Source organism: Coregonus lavaretus (assembly GCF_964263955.1).
Source record: "Coregonus lavaretus genome assembly, chromosome: 16".
Lineage (NCBI taxonomy): Eukaryota > Metazoa > Chordata > Actinopteri > Salmoniformes > Salmonidae > Coregonus > Coregonus lavaretus.
The window spans coordinates 17,999,965-18,018,481 of record NC_140003.1 but is presented as its reverse complement, the minus strand read 5'-3'; the positions used below and the strand labels follow the sequence as shown (position 1 = coordinate 18,018,481).

The 18,517-nt window shown below is 44.3% G+C and overlaps 1 long non-coding RNA gene across 2 annotated transcripts; it reads left to right on the top strand.

Moving 5' to 3' along the window:
- The first annotated feature begins 14,816 nt into the window (after positions 1 to 14,816).
- LOC311143979 lies at positions 14,817 to 15,364 on the top strand. 2 transcript variants are annotated; one of them, XR_014614456.1, is made up of 4 exons: positions 14,817 to 14,930; positions 15,056 to 15,098; positions 15,169 to 15,233; positions 15,353 to 15,364. It is a non-coding gene; the product is annotated as an uncharacterized lncRNA (long non-coding RNA). The 2 variants fall into 2 exon arrangements; XR_014614457.1 differs by having other exon boundaries at positions 15,350 to 15,359.
- Positions 15,365 to 18,517: the final 3,153 nt, after the last annotated feature.

The following is an 18,517-nucleotide window of genomic DNA, read 5'->3' as shown; positions in this document are numbered from 1 at the left end:
CAGAGGAGCCTCATAAAGAAGAAGTTACAGGTCTGTGAGAGCCAGAAATCTTGCTTGTTTGTAGGTGACCAAATACTTATTTTCCATCATAATTTGCAAATAAATTCATTAAAAACCCTACAATGTGATTTTCTGGAAAAAAAATCTCAATTTGTCTGTCATAGTTGACGTGTACCTATGATGAAAATTACAGGCCTCTCTCGTCTTTTTAAGTGGGAGAACTTGCACAATTGGTGGCTGACTAAATACTTTTTTTCCCCACTGTATGTCAAAACTGTCACACCCTGGCTCTGGGACTCTATATGTTGAGCCAGGGTGTGTGCATTCTATGTGTTCATTTTCTATGTTGGGTGTTCTAGGTTGTCTATGTCTATGTTTGCATGTGTGACTCCCAATCAGAGGCAACGAGTGTCAGCTGTCGGCTGGTTGTCTCTGATTGGGAGCCATATTTAAACTGTGTGTTTTCTCTTGGGTGTTGTGGGTTTTTGTTCCGTGTCGGTATGTTAACCGTTGGACTTCACGAGTCGTGTTTTGTTTGTTTGTTAGTACTTTAATTAAATAAAGTCATGTTTCTTTCACACGCTGCGCCTTGGTCTACTACTCCTTACCCAGACGGTCGTGACAGAAAAACCCACCATACCAGGACCAAGCAGCGTGTCCAGGAACAGGCAACCTGGACGTGGGAGCAGCGTCGGAGGGTCGAGAGGCAACCCCAAGAAATTTTTAGGGGGGGGCACACGGCATGGACGAAGGGGCTGACGGAGGCAAAGATGGGGCGAATCCAGGAGGCCACCAGGCCAGGGGTACACCGCCCTGTACGTCCTGTGCGGATGCCTCACACAGAGTGTGTGAGGGTAGGCATTCAGCCAGGACGGGTGGTGGCCGCTCTTCACTCCAGGTCTCCTATCCGTCTCCACAGCCCGGTTCGGCCTGTCCCTGCTCCACGCACCAAGCCTACGGGGTGCGTCGCAAGACCAGCCCGGCCTGTCCCTGCTCCACGCACCAAGCCTACGGGGTGCGTCGCCAGCCCAGCCCGGCCTGTCCCTGCTCCACGCACTAAGCCTACGGGGTGCGTCGCTAGCCCAGCCCGGCCTGTCCCTGCTCCACGCACTAAGCCTACGGGGTGCGTCGCCAGCCCAGCCCGGCCTGTCCCTGCTCCACGCACCAAGCCTACGGGGTGCGTCGCCAGCCCGGCCCAGCCTGTTCCTGCCACTCGCACCAAACCTACGGTGTGCGTCGCCAGCCCGGCCCGGCCTGTTCCTGCCACTCGCACCAAACCTACGGTGCGCGTCGCCAGCCCGGCCCGGCCTGTTCCTGCCACTCGCACCAAGCCAGGGGTGCGAGTCGTCAGCCTGGTCCAGCCCGTTCCTGCCACTAGCACCAAGCCAGGGGTGCGAGTCGTCAGCCTGGTCCAGCCCGTTCCTGCCACTCGCACCAAGCCAGGGGTGCGAGTCGTCAGCCTGGTCCAGCCCGTTCCTGCCACTCGCACCAAGCCAGGGGTGCGAGTCGTCAGCCTGGTCCAGCCCGTTCCTGCCACTCGCACCAAGCCAGGGGTGCGAGTCGTCAGCCTGGTTCAGCCCGTTCCTGCTACTCGCACCAAGCCCGGGGTGCGAGTCGTCAGCCTGGTAAGACCGGTCAGCTGCTCCACAACGGAGCGTAAGCTATCCGCTCCGTCTATGTCCAGTCCAGATCCAGCCAGCGGGGTCAGACCGGACCAAGGGCGCTACGGGGGTATTATGGAGGGGTGGTGGTCAAGGCCGGAGCCGGAGCCGCCTCCGAGGAGGAATGCCCACCCAGCCCTCCCCTGTTTGGGGTTTGTTAAGACGCGGTCGCAGTCCGCGCCTTTAGGGGGGGGTACTGTCACACCCTGGCTCTGGGACTCTATATGTTGAGCCAGGGTGTGTGCATTCTATGTGTTCATTTTCTATGTTGGGTGTTCTAGGTTGTCTATGTCTATGTTTGCATGTGTGACTCCCAATCAGAGGCAACGAGTGTCAGCTGTCGGCTGGTTGTCTCTGATTGGGAGCCATATTTAAACTGTGTGTTTTCTCTTGGGTGTTGTGGGTTTTTGTTCCGTGTCGGTATGTTAACCGTTGGACTTCACGAGTCGTGTTTTGTTTGTTTGTTAGTACTTTAATTAAATAAAGTCATGTTTCTTTCACACGCTGCGCCTTGGTCTACTACTCCTTACCCAGACGGTCGTGACAAAAACAAAATGAAGAAAAGGTAGTCTACTGTATTTTGCTTTTGTGCTTGTAAAGACTTGCCTCATTTACTCAAGCCTTGCAATAAAGATAAATGCTATCGTGTTTCTGTCCAATTTTGTCAGCCTGTATCGGTTCGTGTGGATGGTTTGGTTAGCTGCTGTACTGATGTTTACGCGCTATTAGCTGCTGCTGCTGTATCTAATCAGACCTCATCTCCCACCATCTGTTCTCATGGCATTTAGACTAGGCTCTGCTCTGGCACACACCTTCTCATGTAACACAGACCCAAACACACACACACCTGGGGACATTCTGTACATTTGTGTGTGTGTGTGTGTGTTGGAAATATACCTTTTTTGAGTGACTTTAACTTATCTGATGCCCTGAAGATAGTCACTGAATAAACTGGATGTGGAAAAAGCCACGACTGTCAATCTGAACAGTCAGTATTACAGATGCCATGTACTGTAGGCAAATTATGAAAGTGATAACTGCTGCCACAGAAGATCAATCAACATATATTTTTTCTTTTTCTGGTAGCACTTTGTAATAACTCTACGTAATAAAGCATAATAGATTAGTAAATAGTTTATTCATCATTTATTAGTCATTACTCCATTCATAAGATGTTTAATATAGGTCTTTATTCACCATTTACTAATCATTAGTCTTTTTGTGTGGCCTCATCTGAAGTGTGGGCTATTTATACTTTATAAATACTTTATAAATGTTTTGAGTGACCAGTGTAATTTCTCACAAAAAGATGGACATGCCATTGCTGAGTGATGTTATATCGATTCCTGGGGTCATTTCATGTGAATCTGAGCTATTGCCGTTCAAGCAGGCAGAAATACAGCAGGTATGACGAGTTTTGTATTTCATGCCTGGTTGAACAGTGAATAGATCAGATACACATGAAAACAGGAAATCAACCCAGGAATCGATAGATCATCGCTCAGAAATGCACAAAAATGATATAACATTCAAAATAGGTGAATCTTTCCCTCTTAAGGTCTCAAAATAGCCTAGAACATATCAATGGTTAAAGACTAACCACACAACACAGGATGGTATTGGAAATATAACAAACATTTAATTCACAAAAACTGTTGTGAAACAACTGTTGCAAGGACTTGAGGAAGACTTGTAATGTGAATGTTTTGCTAATGTTGTCAACCTCGCGAACACAAACTAATCATAAAACGGGGAGATCTACCTGCCAGTTTTTCTGTAGTGGAATTGTATTCCTTTCTTACTACTGATACAGTATGTGATTGAGGTGTAAATGTTACATGTATGATTTGCAAGTAGAAATATATAACCTTTAAATGCTTCCAGTGCTTCAGTCTTTAATATTTTAACCTCACTTGTTTTGGTAGAATAGTCACTGCCAAGAAATGCTAATGTTAGAATTTTTGAAGAATAAATAATGTTATTTTATTCAGCATAGAGTGTGTCTGAAGTTACACGTCACAATATTACAACAGTTTAACTGTTTTGGAATAAAATGTTCAATATATGTTCTTTAACATCCTCATTATAAGCTTTGGGGTTTTGCTCAATTTCGATTTACAGGTTGGCTCTCTTTGGGTGTGGCTTGCCCTGATTTGAATCATCCTCGTTGGTCAGGATGTGTTGCACCTGTTGCCCCGTTAGTCAGTCGTTAGTTTTACCTATGCAGGCACAGGTGCTATTTAAGAGTGGCTGGCCGAGTGCTCCAGTTGGCATGAAAGATGTTGGATGAGCGACACTGCTGTTTAGTACCTTCTCCTTAAGTTGTGAAAAATACTTATCTTGTCTCACCTGTTTGGTTTGCTCCACGTTTATTTGCACTCCCTTACCTAAGTTGGTGTGGGTTTTATTTTCCTTTGTTTGTCTGAGAGCTTCAAGTTCCTTGGTGTCCACATCACCAACAAACTATCATGATCCAAACACACCAAGACAGTCGTGAAGAGGGCACAACAAAGCCTATTCCCCCTCAGGAGACTGAACAGATTTGGCATGGGTCCTCAGATCCTCAAAGTTCTACAGCTGCACCATCGAGAGCATCCTGACTGGTTGCATCACTGCCTGGTATTGGAACTGCTTGGCCTCCGACCGCAAGGCACTACAGAGAGTAGTGCGTACAGCCCAGTACATCACTGGGGCCAAGCTTCCTGGCATCCAGGACCATCTGCAAAGATGGCGTTTGGTCAGCCCCTGGAGACTCCAGAACCGCCTGGAAGCAGCCCACACCTTCGCCCGAGAGCAGCTGGTGAATGCAGGTGTGAGGTAAGTATAAGACCATGCTTAGCCATTGTTCTCTCTCTTACATCTGGTCTTAACAAGAGATGGTCATGGTTGTTTTATATGGTTATCCTTGATTTATTTGGCGAGGCTACGGTCAAACAGTAGCCTGTGTTGAGTTTGGTAAATAAATCGGGAATTCCTAAACTCAAGCGTCTGTCTGGGCATTTGTTCCTTTATGATCTAGCCAGGTCATTACAATATAGTTGATGTTATAGTACTAAAGTCGGGGACAGTGGGCGGATTCGATAATGCTGAGCTGCAGGGCACTGGTCTTTGGCCCGTGACATGAACGGCGAAAAGCGGTGAGAGGGGAGCCCCTTCTCAAATCGAACAGAAATCTGCGCCACTCTGTCACGTTGTCAACAAGGCAGCATGGTGCATCATCTAGAAACATCTCTTTTAAACATTTTATTTGTTGAATTTTCTAACTAGTTTTCATTGGGAAGGCAAATCAGTAGGCAGGTTTCCGTTGACCCAGGTTTATTCGACAAAAGCAATGTTGCAAAAAAAATATTTGCGACGCGTAATGTTAAGTCAGATATAGGAGACATCTAAAGATCAACAGCATTTTTATCCATTCGACGGGTGGATTTTTCTTTTGTCAAACTTTATTTATAGCGATAAGTGATAAACTGTGTTTTTCAAATAAATGATGATTGCCGAATACTATTGAAGGTAGGCTACGCGGTGCATGTGACGTCTTCAGGTAACTAAAAGCTCCACTCCACATTTCATTCTAAATACCTAGCCTACGTCTAGCAAAAATGTTCAACTATAAAATGTTTTTTCTTTGTAGGACAAGGATTGTCCTGACTTTCAAGAATGCTGTTTGAATGTTAAATGACGAGACGGAGGCATTAATGCGAGTAACCAGTCTTGTTCAGTATATTGCAATTATATCCGGGTATCTCAAGTACACCGGTAAAACACTGTTGCAGTAATTAACATTTACCAACAGATGGGATCATTGTGCCATCTTCCACCATAACATCTTCCCTTTTATAAATTAGGACAGGAGCTGTCAATTCACTAACAAAACAAACCTAGTAATAATTTCCAACATGAACAGTTTAGTATTATTTTTTTTTAGTTAACCACTTAACACATTTTGATACTCTCTTCACTTTTATCTCTGTCTGTCAACAATCCCTAATGGGAAACCTACAGATTAAGTATTTTTGGTGGCTGGGACAGACGCCCGCAGAGTGAAAAGACAGGGGCCTACATTTACATTTAAGTCATTTAGCAGACGCTCTTATCCAGAGCGACTTACAGTTAGTGAGTGCATACATTATTGTTTTATTTTTTATACTGGCCCCCCATGGGAATCGAACCCGCAACCCTGGCGTTGCAAACGCCATGCTCTTCCAACTGAGCTACATCCCTGCCGGCCATTCCCTCCCCTACCCTGGACGACGCTGGGCCAATTGTGCGCCGCCCCATGGGTCTCCCGGTTGCGGCCGGGTACGACAGAGCCTGGATTCGAACCAGGATCTCTAGTGGCACACTGCTTGTCTGCGTGGACTGTGGGCTCCCGCACAGGCTTGTCACCTGACTGTCTAAGGGGAGTATTGATGGGCGAGGGAGTGGCCGACCTGTGATCCCCTGGCTCTTCGCCCAGTGCCTCAGGCCCCATGTGACTTGCTGGGGTTCCGTCTTTTGTCATGCGACTCCTATGACCATCAGAGTTCTGAGTAGATGCTGGCTCAGCAATCCGAAGGTCAACCCTGTTACGACGGTACAGTGATCCATTCACTTCGACCAAGTAGGAGCGTGGTGCCACTTTCTGTACACAGGATCCTAGTCTCCAGAAGCCTGTCCGGTCCCTTGGTAGTGGCTTCATTCGCACCGTTTCACCCACCCTGAGTTCAGGTAAGTCTTTTGCTGATTTGTCGTAGATGAACTTGGAGACCTGTCTTCTGTGACGTAGCTTCACCAGCACGTCTGTCACCACACATGGCTCCAGGAGAGTGCTTGCTACTGGCAGAGCTGCTTTTAAACGCTGTGCCATGAGGCGCTGGGCCCGGGCTGCTATCCATGCCTTCTGTCGGGGTATTGCGCCACTGCAGGATTGCTTTCCAGGCATCTTTGCCCTCTCGCAGAGCTTTTTTGCAGAGGTTCTTTGCGATTTTGACTGCCGACTCAGCCTTCCCATTAGCGTTTGGGTGTCGTGGTGATGAAGTAAGCATTTCACTGTAATGTCTGCACCTGTTGTATTCGGCGCATGTGACCAATAAAATTTGATTTGATTTGAAGTGACATGCTCAAATTCCCATTCTGCAGCAAATTTTCGGAACTCACATCCGGTGAATTGGGGTCCATTATCTGAAATTACCCTATCTGGCTGGCCATAGCAGGCAAACTGAGCCTTGCAGCGTTTGATCGTTGTCTCTGCTGAGAGGTCAGGGAGGAGGTCAATCTCCCAGAAGTCTGAGTAATGATCAACTACCAGCAGAAAGTCTTTGCCACTGTGCTGGAAGAGATCTAGACTTACTATCTGCCAGGGGCGCATTGGTAGCTCGTGGGACATCGTCTCTCTCTGTTGCTCAATGGCATATTCATTGCAGATTGTGCATTTACTGACAGTCTTTGATTTCACTCTGCATTCCTGGCCAATACAGTGTGTCACGTGCTTGTCTGTAACAGGCCTCACCTCCTATGTGACTTGAGTGCACGCGCGCCAACATCTCAGGGTGCAGAGACCGGGGAATAACGACTCTCTGACCCTTGAATATTACTCCGTTTTGAACACTGAGCTCTTCTTTGACTGGCCAATATTCTCTGATGGCTAAAGCAGTTTCTTCCTTGCAGTCGGGCCAGCCCATCAGAATCACAGACCTCAATGCCTGGAGTTGCTCGTCCCTGTCTGTGTGCTGTCTGATTTGTATAAGGCGCTGGTCCGTAACATTGAGGTAGTCAGCCTGGTTGATGTGTTCAACATCCACTTGCTCTGTTTGTAAGCTGCACACTGCATGTTCATGCATGGAGCGTGTGTGAGTGCCTGATACAGTAGCCCTGCTGAGCGTGTCACTCACATACATCTCTGGCCCTGGCTTATACACCACCTTGAGGTTGTAGTTTTGCAGGGCCAGTAGCATGCTCTGCAGTTGTTTCGGGGCATTCAGGAGAGGCTTGCTGAAATATAGCAATAAGGGGCTTGTGATCTGTCTCTGCGGTAATATTGTCACGCCCGTACAGGTAGTGGTGGAAGTGTTGGCATGCAAACACAATGCTGAGGCACTCCTTCTCTATCTGGGCATAGTTCTGCTCTGTTGGAGTGAGTGCCCTAAAAGCGAATGCCACAGGCTGGCCCTCTTGCATGAGGCAACAGCCCAGTCCATACTGGCTTGAGTCACTCTGAATCGTGACAGGTTTTGACACATCGTAGTATCGCAGTACAGGTGTCTGGGTGACCAGTTGTTTTATTTCCCTCACCGCTGTGTCATGTTTTGGGAGCCAATGCCAGATGGTGTCCTTGTCCATGAGCCTCCTTAGTGGTTCACACTCTTCAGAGAGCAGCGGTAGGAACTTGGCCAGGTAGGTGACGAATCCGACGAAGCGCTGCACTGCCTTCACGTCAGATGTGTGGGGCATATCCAAGACAGCCTTCACTTTTTCTGGATCCGCCTTCAATCCGGTGGAGGACAAGATGTGCCCATGAAAGCGAACCTCTGGCACTTTAAACTGAAGCTTTTTTATGCTTAGCCTTAGCTTGACCTGTCTGCATCATGCATATCCATAGCTTGTCTGGTTTCTTGACGATAACCATATTACTTATCCAGTCTGTAGTCTCGGTGATGGATATGATGTGGCCATCTGCTTCGTATTTGTCAAGCTGAGCCTTCGTAGCTGCTTTCATGGCCACTGGTACATTGCGGGGTGCACACTGGACAGGCTGGATTGCTGCATCCAACTCAAAATGGACTTCGCCGGGAACTGACTCGACCGGTGCGTTGAAGACATCATGGTACTTGCTTAGGAGAGTCTCCTTGCTCAGGGGCCCAGCCTGGACTTTGTCTATAATGTTAAGATCAGCTGGGATGGTGAAGTTAATAAGCCCAAGGTCCTCGCATGTAGAACCTGACAGTAATGGCTGTTGACTAGCCTCAACTATTTCAAACTCAAGAGTGTGTTTCTGGCCATGTAAAACACACTCTGTCACAAACAGGCCTAAAGAGGTCATGAACTGGCCTGAATACAGTTTCAGCTTGGTGCTACTCTGTGTGAGTTTGTCTCTGGGCGCGAGCCTCCTTTACTCTTTAAGGCTCATGTTACGTGGCCCCTGAATCTAGCTGGCATTGCTGTGGTTTATTATTAAGTAGCAGAGTGACAAACCATATTTTCCTTTTGCCCTTACTGCCCCTATGCAATCGCTAGCATATACATCCTCTGTGCTGTTGTTCCCTTCATCTGTGTTTATTTCAATGGAGTGCACTTTACCAACTTTTCTCAAGCTTTTCATGCAGGCCCTTGGGAAGTGATTAGCTGTACCACAGGATTTGCATATTGTTCCATAGGCTGGGCAGTGTTCTTTTCCTCGTCCATGAGAAATGCCACAATATCGGCATGCATTGGGGTTGTCTACTGCAGAGTTGGCTGTAGTATTAGCATTAGCTGTGGCAAAAGGGAATTTCTTTACTGGCTGCCTGAATGTAGCATTGACATTGTCCATATGTTGCCTTTCTAGCTCCATGGACCTTATCCGTAAACTCTGCTGCACGGCATGTCTCCACTGCCAAGACCAGTGTCAGGTCACGTTCTCTCAGCAAACGTCTGCGGGTGCCCTCATCAGTTATGCCAAGCACTATCTTGTCTCTGATCAGTTCATCTCTTAAAGCACCATAGTCACATGTAGCTGCCTTTTCCCTTAGCTTAGTGACAAAGCTGTCAATGGACTCACCGTCCTCCTGTTTGCAACAACTGAAAACATAACGCTCGTAGGTAACGTTCTTTGCTGGCTTAAAGTAAAGTTTGAGAGCATCAAGAATAGCTGTAGCGTTACCTTGCTGAGCTGCTGTTAGGTTCAGGTTGTGTTTGTATACGTGTCAGCATTCAGCTCCCATTATAGTCCTCAAAGTGGCAGCCACTACCTCATTGTCCTTTTCCCGAAGTCCCGTTGCTAGTGCATAGTCCTCCCATTCACCTCTAAACGTATCCCAGTTTGTGCTCCAATCTCTGCTGAGCTTCATAACGGCGGGAGGGGGAATGTTCGCTGCCATGTCTAAACGGTGCTAACAACACTGAAGCTAACTAGCAAACTCAATCTAGCTAAGGACAATTCCGGCGACGTTTTACTCAACTAAGCTTTTTTTTGTAAACCAGAACAGGTGACTCTAATTTGCGGAAAGCATGGTTAGTTATCTGACTCTGACACCATGTTTGAATGTTAAATGACGAGACAGAGGCATGGATGCGAGTAACCAGTCTTGTTAGTATATTGCAATACATCCGGGTATCTCAAGTACACCGGTAAAACACTGGAGTTTCAGTAATTAACATTTACCAACAGATGGCATCATTGTGCCATCTTCCACCCATAACAAATGCCTGAATTGCTTCACCTTGCTTTTCTGGTGGGCTGGCAAGTTTCACCATCCAATTATTTCAGATCTACAGGAATGCAGGTTTCACCATGGCACGAACTAGCCTAGGCAGCCGATAGTGCATGGGAGCTAGATCTGTGGCGTTATGTTAATGATGAGAATTATTAGAATTTGGCAAAGATATGTCAATTATTGCATTATATCCATGCTGGCTTTCGTGGGCTACCTGAGACAATAAACCTAAGTGGGAGGGCATACAGCTGTATGCACAATTTGCCTAAATGAGTAATGGAAATACTTCAACCTACATTTGTATTCAACGTTTAATGATTTGGGTGACGTCATTACATACAGCTGTTTTTAGTATAGTTCAATGGAAACGCACCCTAGCATGCAATTGTCACATCTATTTTCTATGTAAACTTTCACTGGACAAGTTTAATTGAAACATAGCTGCTCTTGCATGTGTGAAAACACAATCCTACTCATTACTCCATGTGCTTAATTACGTCACTTTTATTTTGAGCCGACTCCGAGGCATCCCGGTTCCAAAATGAATGCAATCAACTTTCACCCGGTGCAAAACACGCCTACCCAGGTGCCCGGGACGATTTAATCTAATCCCCTCAGATCCTGAAGCACACCCCTTTTTGTTAGCCAGCAAATCAAATTTTATTGGTTGTATACACTCTTTTTTTGTAGATTATCGCAGGTGCAGTGAAATGCTTGTTTCTAGCTCCAACAGTGCAGTATACCATCCAACCCGTATCAGGCATCTTTCTAGAGCTCTGACTTTCTGACCTGAAGATAACTGACGTCATGATTTGACCAAGTGTTTTTTCAAGTTGCCAGTTGTCTTAAAAGCACGATAGGTGAATCTCTCCCAAGTCTATGGACGCTCGTCTGAAGTAGAATAATTAATTGGTAATCAATGTCATTGTTGTCAAGGGTGCATTAATAAAGGCAATAAACAGCCAAACACTAGAACATTGTCTTTGAAGAGTTTATTTATTTGTTGGAGCTCAAACAAGCTGTGCAGATCTGCTGGCTACCCTTTTGTGTGAAGAAATCAGACTATCCAACTATTGTTACTCATTCAGAGTCAATGAAACAGTGGCGAGACATTGAGGTAAGTGGTTATTTAAAAAACTGGATGACATCTACTAAACACACTGTACTGATTCAGGGATGTGTGAATGGCAAGGATGTCTGGCAAGAGCAGAGCCAAAGGATGTCAGGGCAAAGGGTTTTTCTTGTCACCACACAACGCACTCCGGTTCACTTTGGGTACTTATACAACAGGGTGTGTGGTTTCTAGGAGGAAAGAGATAAATGGAAATATAATTAACCATGCAAAGTTATACACAAAGGCTATACAAGGCAATTGGGCCTATACATATTTACACTACTGCATCACACAAGTTAAGCTAAATACAATACTGTTCTCAATTGAACACTAAAGATAAACATGCATGAAGCTAAACATGCATAATATTGCAGTGTCTGAATCACATATCTCAATGAATATTAATGGCTAAATAGTAAGCGGCCCATGAAGAGCCTGAAGCTAGTATTAGCTGTTTGAATTAATCAGAATTCTCTCTCTCATAGTGCATCAAAATTATTTGCGCACGAGCACGCAGGGCAAAACGTAAGTACACACTCCCCTATTCCCAGGATGCAGGCATGCATAATAACAAATCAACATGCTATATTAATATATGAACCTGGTAAAATTCACAAAGTACTTTAACAACTGTTACACGTGTACTGTATGACAGAGTCATATACCGTTTTGTCAACATGAAAGCGAGGAGGATGGCATTGCCGTTTCTCTACAAGTAGGGTGAGTCAACATGCTTTTCTACATGCACAAACGCACACAGAAATCAGATCCATGGACAGCCACATCATATTTAGCTTACGTTGACTGGACTAAATTGTTTTTGGTATCTTTTAGTTGTCACTGTATTAGACTAAGCAGAGGTGATTTGATTATGTTTAAATGTTAAAGTTGAAATGGTGCTGGAATAGTGGAGGCAGCTCCTGTTTTCTTTGCGACTTGCGGTAACACTCTGTGGTTCTAAATCAATAGTTGTTTAGTGGTCCGAAAATGTCGGAAACATTAACTTGCTTGACAATGCTGTAGGTCACATATGTCAGAGTCAAGGCCCGCGGGCCACATCCGGCCCGCGAGAAGGTTTTTTACGGCCCCTGGGATGATCTTGATTTATTATTAGAACCGGCCCGCAGACCGCAGCAAGCCGGCAGCCCGCAGATCTTTTACACGCACCAATACTACATTTCCCACAATGCAACGGTGACGCACCGAGCAGTAGGCTGCTTCATTTCAATATTTATTGGCACAGCAGTCGTCAGCATCACAGTAAAATTAACTTTCAGATACCCATCAAAAATGGCAAAACGGAAGGTGGACACTGAGAACCGGGGGTTTCAAACAAGGTGGGAGTCGGAGTATATGTTCACGGAGGTAGCTGGAAAACCTGTGTGTCTTCTGTGTGGAGAAAGTGTGGCGGTACTGAAAGAGTATAATCTGAGACGACATTATGAAACGAAACACGCGGACAAAAACAAGAATATGGACATGGAACAAATGCCCCAGCTGCGCATCCAGGCTGCTCAAACGTTGTCTATGTTTGGCAGCACATACCTGTGTGAACAACTGTTTTCTTTGATGAACCTGAACAAAACATCACACAGAAGTCGACTTACTGCTGAAAACCTCCACTCAATTCTGAGGATTTCCTCAGCTCAGAGCCTTACCCCGAACATTGATGAACTTGTGGAAAAGATGGGACACCACCAAGTATCACCCTCAACCTCAAACAAGTGAACATTACTGTGCAATCACATATTTAGAGTTTTTACTCAGTTCAAGTTTAAAAGTTAAAGTTTAATATTTGTTTTCACTGCATGTTACTTCTCCTTAAACAAAGTGTTGTTTTTGATTAATAGATTTTTGCACTTTATTTTATTGTATTTCAATCCAATTATATTTTAAAAATATTTCAGTTGAGTGGATGATAGAAAATTGCTATTATTGTTTTTTTCTTTGAAGTAAATTTAGCCCACTTTTGCTAAAATAGAAAATATAGGCTACTGATGGTGCCTTGAATACCGGTTTCTTTCATTTAATGTTCATGTTATGGGGATTTTTATATAAAGGAAATTTGTCTTTTGTGTCTGTTGAAAATTAAAGATTACTGACAGAGCCATAAGAAAATATTGCTTTATTTATCTGATCATATTGGAATATATTTGTTAGGTTTTCAGTAGGTTCAATTAGGTTCACTAGACTATATGCGTCATTTAAAATTTTTTCAATGAACATTCGAACAGTCCGGCCCTCGGCTTGTAGCTAAATTTTTTATTTGGCCCTCCGTCCATTTGACTTTGACACCCCTGCTGTAGGTCATGTCCATGTCTGTTACTGTACATAAAATATGCTTTGTGGACTTCACTGGACAGAGGATGCTATCTGGTTTTGGCAACAATGTCATGAATTGAAAATATATAATTATGTTGTTTGGTGATTTAATAAATGTTTGGATCAATGGTTGCGTGGTGATAGATGTCTCCATACAAAATAAATGCACAATAAAATGTTTAAAATATATAAGACTTTCTGCATTACAGGTGTTAGCAGTTTGGAGTTTTGTACTAAGTTTTGAAAATAGAACCAAAGCGATATATTTTTTGTTGTTGGCAAATACAGTACAGTGGTATGAAAAAGTATTTGCCCCCTTTCTAATTTTCTCTACTTTTGCATATTTGTGATACTGAATGTTATCAGATCTTCAACCAAAACCTAATATTAGATAAAGGGAACATAAGTGAACAAATAACACAATTACATATTTATTTCATTTATTTCATAAACAAAGTTATGCAACATCCAATTCCCCTGTGTGAAAAAGTAATTGCCCCATTTTACATTTACATTTTCCCTTACACTCAATAACTGGTTGTGCCACCTTTAGCTGCAATGACTCCAACTAAATGCTTCCTGTAGTTGTTGATCAGTCTCTCACGTTGCTGTGGATGAATTTTGGCCCACTCTTCCATATAGAACTGCTTTAACTCAGTGACGTATGGGTTTTCAAGCATGAACTGTTCGTTTCAAGTCCTGCCACAGCATCTCAATTGGGATTAGGTCTGGACTTTGACTAGGCCATTCCAAAACGTCCAATTTGTTGCTTTTTAGCAATTTTCATGTAGACTTGATTGTGTGTTTTGGATCATTGTCTTGCTGTATGACCCAGCTGCACTTCAGCTTCAGCTCACAGATGGATGGTCTGACATTCTCCTGTATAATTCTCTGATACAGAGCAGAATTCATGGTTCCTTCTATTAAGGCAAGTCGTCCAGGTCCTGAGGCAGCAAAGCATCCCCAAAACATCACACCACCACCACCATGCTTGACCTTTTGGTATGATGTTCTTACTGTGGAATGCAGTGTTGTGGTTTTCGCCAGGCATTACTGGAACCATGTTGTCGAAAAAATTATACTTTTGAATCATCTGTCCATAGAACGTTATTCCAAGAGCCTTGATGATCGTCCAGGTGCTTTTTGGCAAACTTTGAGTCAACTTTTTGGATGAGATGGGTCCCATTATGCCTGGCGAAAACCAAACACTGCATTCCACAGTAAGAACATCATACCAAAGGTCAAGCGTGGTGGTGATGGTTAATATGTTGCATTGCCATTTCAATAATCCCCATTTGGTCAACATTTCAGATTTAATCATTTCTGCAGTATCTAACACAGGATATCCTAGCAAGATCTTTCAAGAGAAATGTGACTCATGGTCTTTCGTATCAGTGGATGCAAGTTCCTGTTTTGCAGAAAATGTGCTCCTACACTTTCAGGGTATGCTCTTTCAGTTATTCTTCACTCCGAACCTAAAAAAAAATTCTGCATATGTATTCCCTCTTGAAAATAAGTGTCATTTATTGTAAAAACAAGTAAAGCATGGTCCTGATGTTTTCATATAGGGTCTTGTTTGGAACGATAGTTCCTGACCAACTTTACAATAAGGTAACATTACTTTTTTTGTTCCCCTTGTCTTGTAGTTGGTGGATGGTGGTCTCATGTTTCTGCTCCTTAGTTTGACTAGGATTTCTGCACAGAGAGAAATGTCCTTAAACCCCACTACAATAGGTCATTACACAGGTATAGCATCTTCACATTTCACACATTTTACGTCCTATTATTACAAAGCATAGTGAATATATTGTACCTAGAACAATAGACCTCTTTTAGTCGGGTAATGTATGTTAATATTTTAGCAGAGTCCCCATGTAACCGATCTGAGGGGGATGCAACTACTGTGACAGAGGGGGAGGGCCTTAGTTTGCCAGCCTACCATAACCTGAGTGAGTTGGATTGGGCCAACGTGACTGAGTTTACCTGGTACAGAAACAGAACCCAGGAGCTCCCGTCCTCTGAGGAAGGGCGTGTGCATCATCATGGGCCGGTGCTCTTCTTCCTCCCCCTTTTAATCAACGACTCTGATCAGTACTACACCTACTGGTAATACAACAACAGTGTGTTGATGTGTGTGTGTTTAGGGATTAAATTGGTAATTCGGAGGTGGGGGAGCCCTATTTGGGGGGCTTAGGGTTAGGTTGAGGGTTGAGTCTAGGGTTAGTGTTGAACCTGGATGTGTACATGAAGCTAGGGCTAGGGTAGGCATGCACATTTAAAAGAAAAAAAAACTTAATGTCCCTTATCTTGCATGAACGTTGAATAATATTATACAGTGCATTCGGAAAGTATTCAGACCCCTTTACTTTTCTACATTTTGATACGTTACAGCCTTATTCTAAAACGGATTAAATAAAATACAAATCCTCATCAATCTGCACACAATACCCCATAATGACAAAGCGGAAAAAGGTTTTTAGAAATTCTTGCAAATGTAAAAATAAAAATGGATACCTTATTTACATAAGTATTCAGACCCTTTGCTATGAGACTCGGAATTGAGCTCAGGTGCATCCTGTTTCCATTGACCATCCTTGATGTTTCTACAACTGAATTGGAGTCCACCTGTGGTAAATTCAATTGATTGGACATGATTTGGAAGGCACATATCTGTCTATATAAGGTCCCACAGTTGACAATGCATGTCAGAGCAAAATCCAAGCCATGAGGTCGAAGGAATTGTCCGTAGAGCTCTGAGACAGGATTCTGTCGGGGCACAGGTCTGGGGAAGGGGACCAAAACATTTGTGCAGCATTGAAGGTCCCCAAGAACACAGTGGCCTCCATCATTCTTAAATGGAAGAAGTTTGGAACCACCAAGACTTCCTAGAGCTGGCCGCCCGGCCAAACTGAGCAATCAGGGGAGAAGGGCCTTGGTCAGGGAGGTGACCAAGAACCTGATGGTCTCTCTGAATGAGCTCCAGAGTTCCTCTGTGGAGATGGTTGTCCTTCTGGAAGGATCTCCCATCTCTGTAGCACTCTACCAATCAGGCCTTTATGGTAGAGTGGACATACAGAAGCCACTCGTTAGTAAAAGGCACATGACAGCCCGATTGGAGTTTGCCAAAAGGCACCTAAAGGACTGACCATGAGAAACAAGATTCTCTGGTCTGATGAAACCAAGATTGAACTCTTTGGCCTGAATGCCAAGCGTCACGTCTGGAGGAAACCTGGCACCATCTCTACGGTGAAGCGTGGTGGAGGCAGCATCATGCAATGGGGATGTTTGTCAGCGGCAGGGACTTGGAGACTAGTCAGGATAGAAGGAAAGATGAATGGAGCAAAGTACAGAGAGATCCTTGATGAAAACCTGCTCCAGAGCGCTCAGGACCTCAGACTGGGGCGAAGGTTCACTTTCCAACACGACAAAGACCCTAAGCACACAGCCAAGATAATGCAGAAGTGGCTTCGGGACAAGTCTCTGAATGTCCTTGAGTGGCCCAGCTAGAGCCCGGACTTGAACCCGATCGAACATCTCTGGACAGACCTGAAAATAGCTGTGCATCGACGCTCTCCATCCAACCTGACAGAGCTTGAGAGGATCTGCTGAGAAGAATGGGAGAAACTCCCCAAATACAGGTGTGCCAAGCTTGTAGCGTCATACCCAAGTAGACTCGAGGCTGTAATCGCTGCCAAAGGTGCTTCAACAAAGTACTGAGTAAAGGGTCTGAATACTTAAGTAAATGTAATATTTCTGTTTTATTTTTTATTCATTTGCTAACATTTCAAAAAACCTGTCATTATGGGATATTGTGTGTAGACTGATGAGGAAAAACAACAATTTAATCCATTTTAGAATAAGGCTGTAACGTAACAAAATGCGGAAAAAGGGAAGGGGTCTGAATACTTTCCGAATGTACTGTATTTGAACTTACTCTGCCAATTGAAATTTGAGGCAAAATATCCACAAAAAACTATTATAACCGTCTTCAAAACGCGGGTCTCGTGTGTGGCAATAAAGATGTGTTTGCTCCTGACCTAAGGCCAAGCACAAGATTGACGGACATGCACGCCGATATATGCATACTGACCAAAATATTGCAGGTGTTTACATGGTTTTGAGCATGTGCCAGATGACAGAAATATCAACGGCAGTACCGGCACTCTAAAAAGTCAGGTAAATAATACTTTCCTGTCGATATTTTGTCTCAAAATTCGACCCACTGAAGGACCAACCACACAGACAACTGGTATGGTAAAATGTAATACAATTTTTTTAAACATTCTGGCTTGTAAGGAAACTTTCTATGTTTTTACACTGCTTAGTTTCAGGCTGTATAGACTCTTAGAAAAAACATTTGTTATCTATAGCCTAAAAGGGTTATTCGGCTGGCCCCCAGTTAGAACCCTGTTGGTTCCAGGTAGAACCGTTTTGGATAACTGGTACTCTGTATATATTCATATGTTCCAGGAGAAAGGCAGCAGACACCTGCGTCATATTTGTGACAAAGGTGATTGTGGTCAAAGCCCAACCATTCGATCACTCAGTCCTGTTCAGTGATATCTCAGAGTCAGCAGACAACATCGTTATCCCATGTCCTGACCCTGTGGAACAACTGTGCCAGGATGGAAAAGAAAACTTAGCCTGGTATAAGGTACTGAACATGACCAGAATGCTAACACAAACCTTAATCCTGCAAAACTATTTACCATTGGTTCTCAACTCCTGTCCTAAAGCTCATAAGTGTTGCACAGTTTTTATTCTAGCCCAGCACTAACACCCAACTCATCATCAAGCTCTTGATTAGTGGAATCAGGTGTCTTACTGCTAGTTCAGCAAAGAAGTTTGTCAAATTGTTTGTCTTTCATTTCAGAATTTCAATCTCATTCCAAACAAGTCTGAGAGTAATCTGTGGGTGTATGGCGCCTCAAAAGCAGACGAGGGCATCTATACGTGTGTGTGCACGTGGGATCACAACGGGAGGGTTCTCAACACTTCTGCATCCAGGAGACTAAAGATCCAAGGTAAGT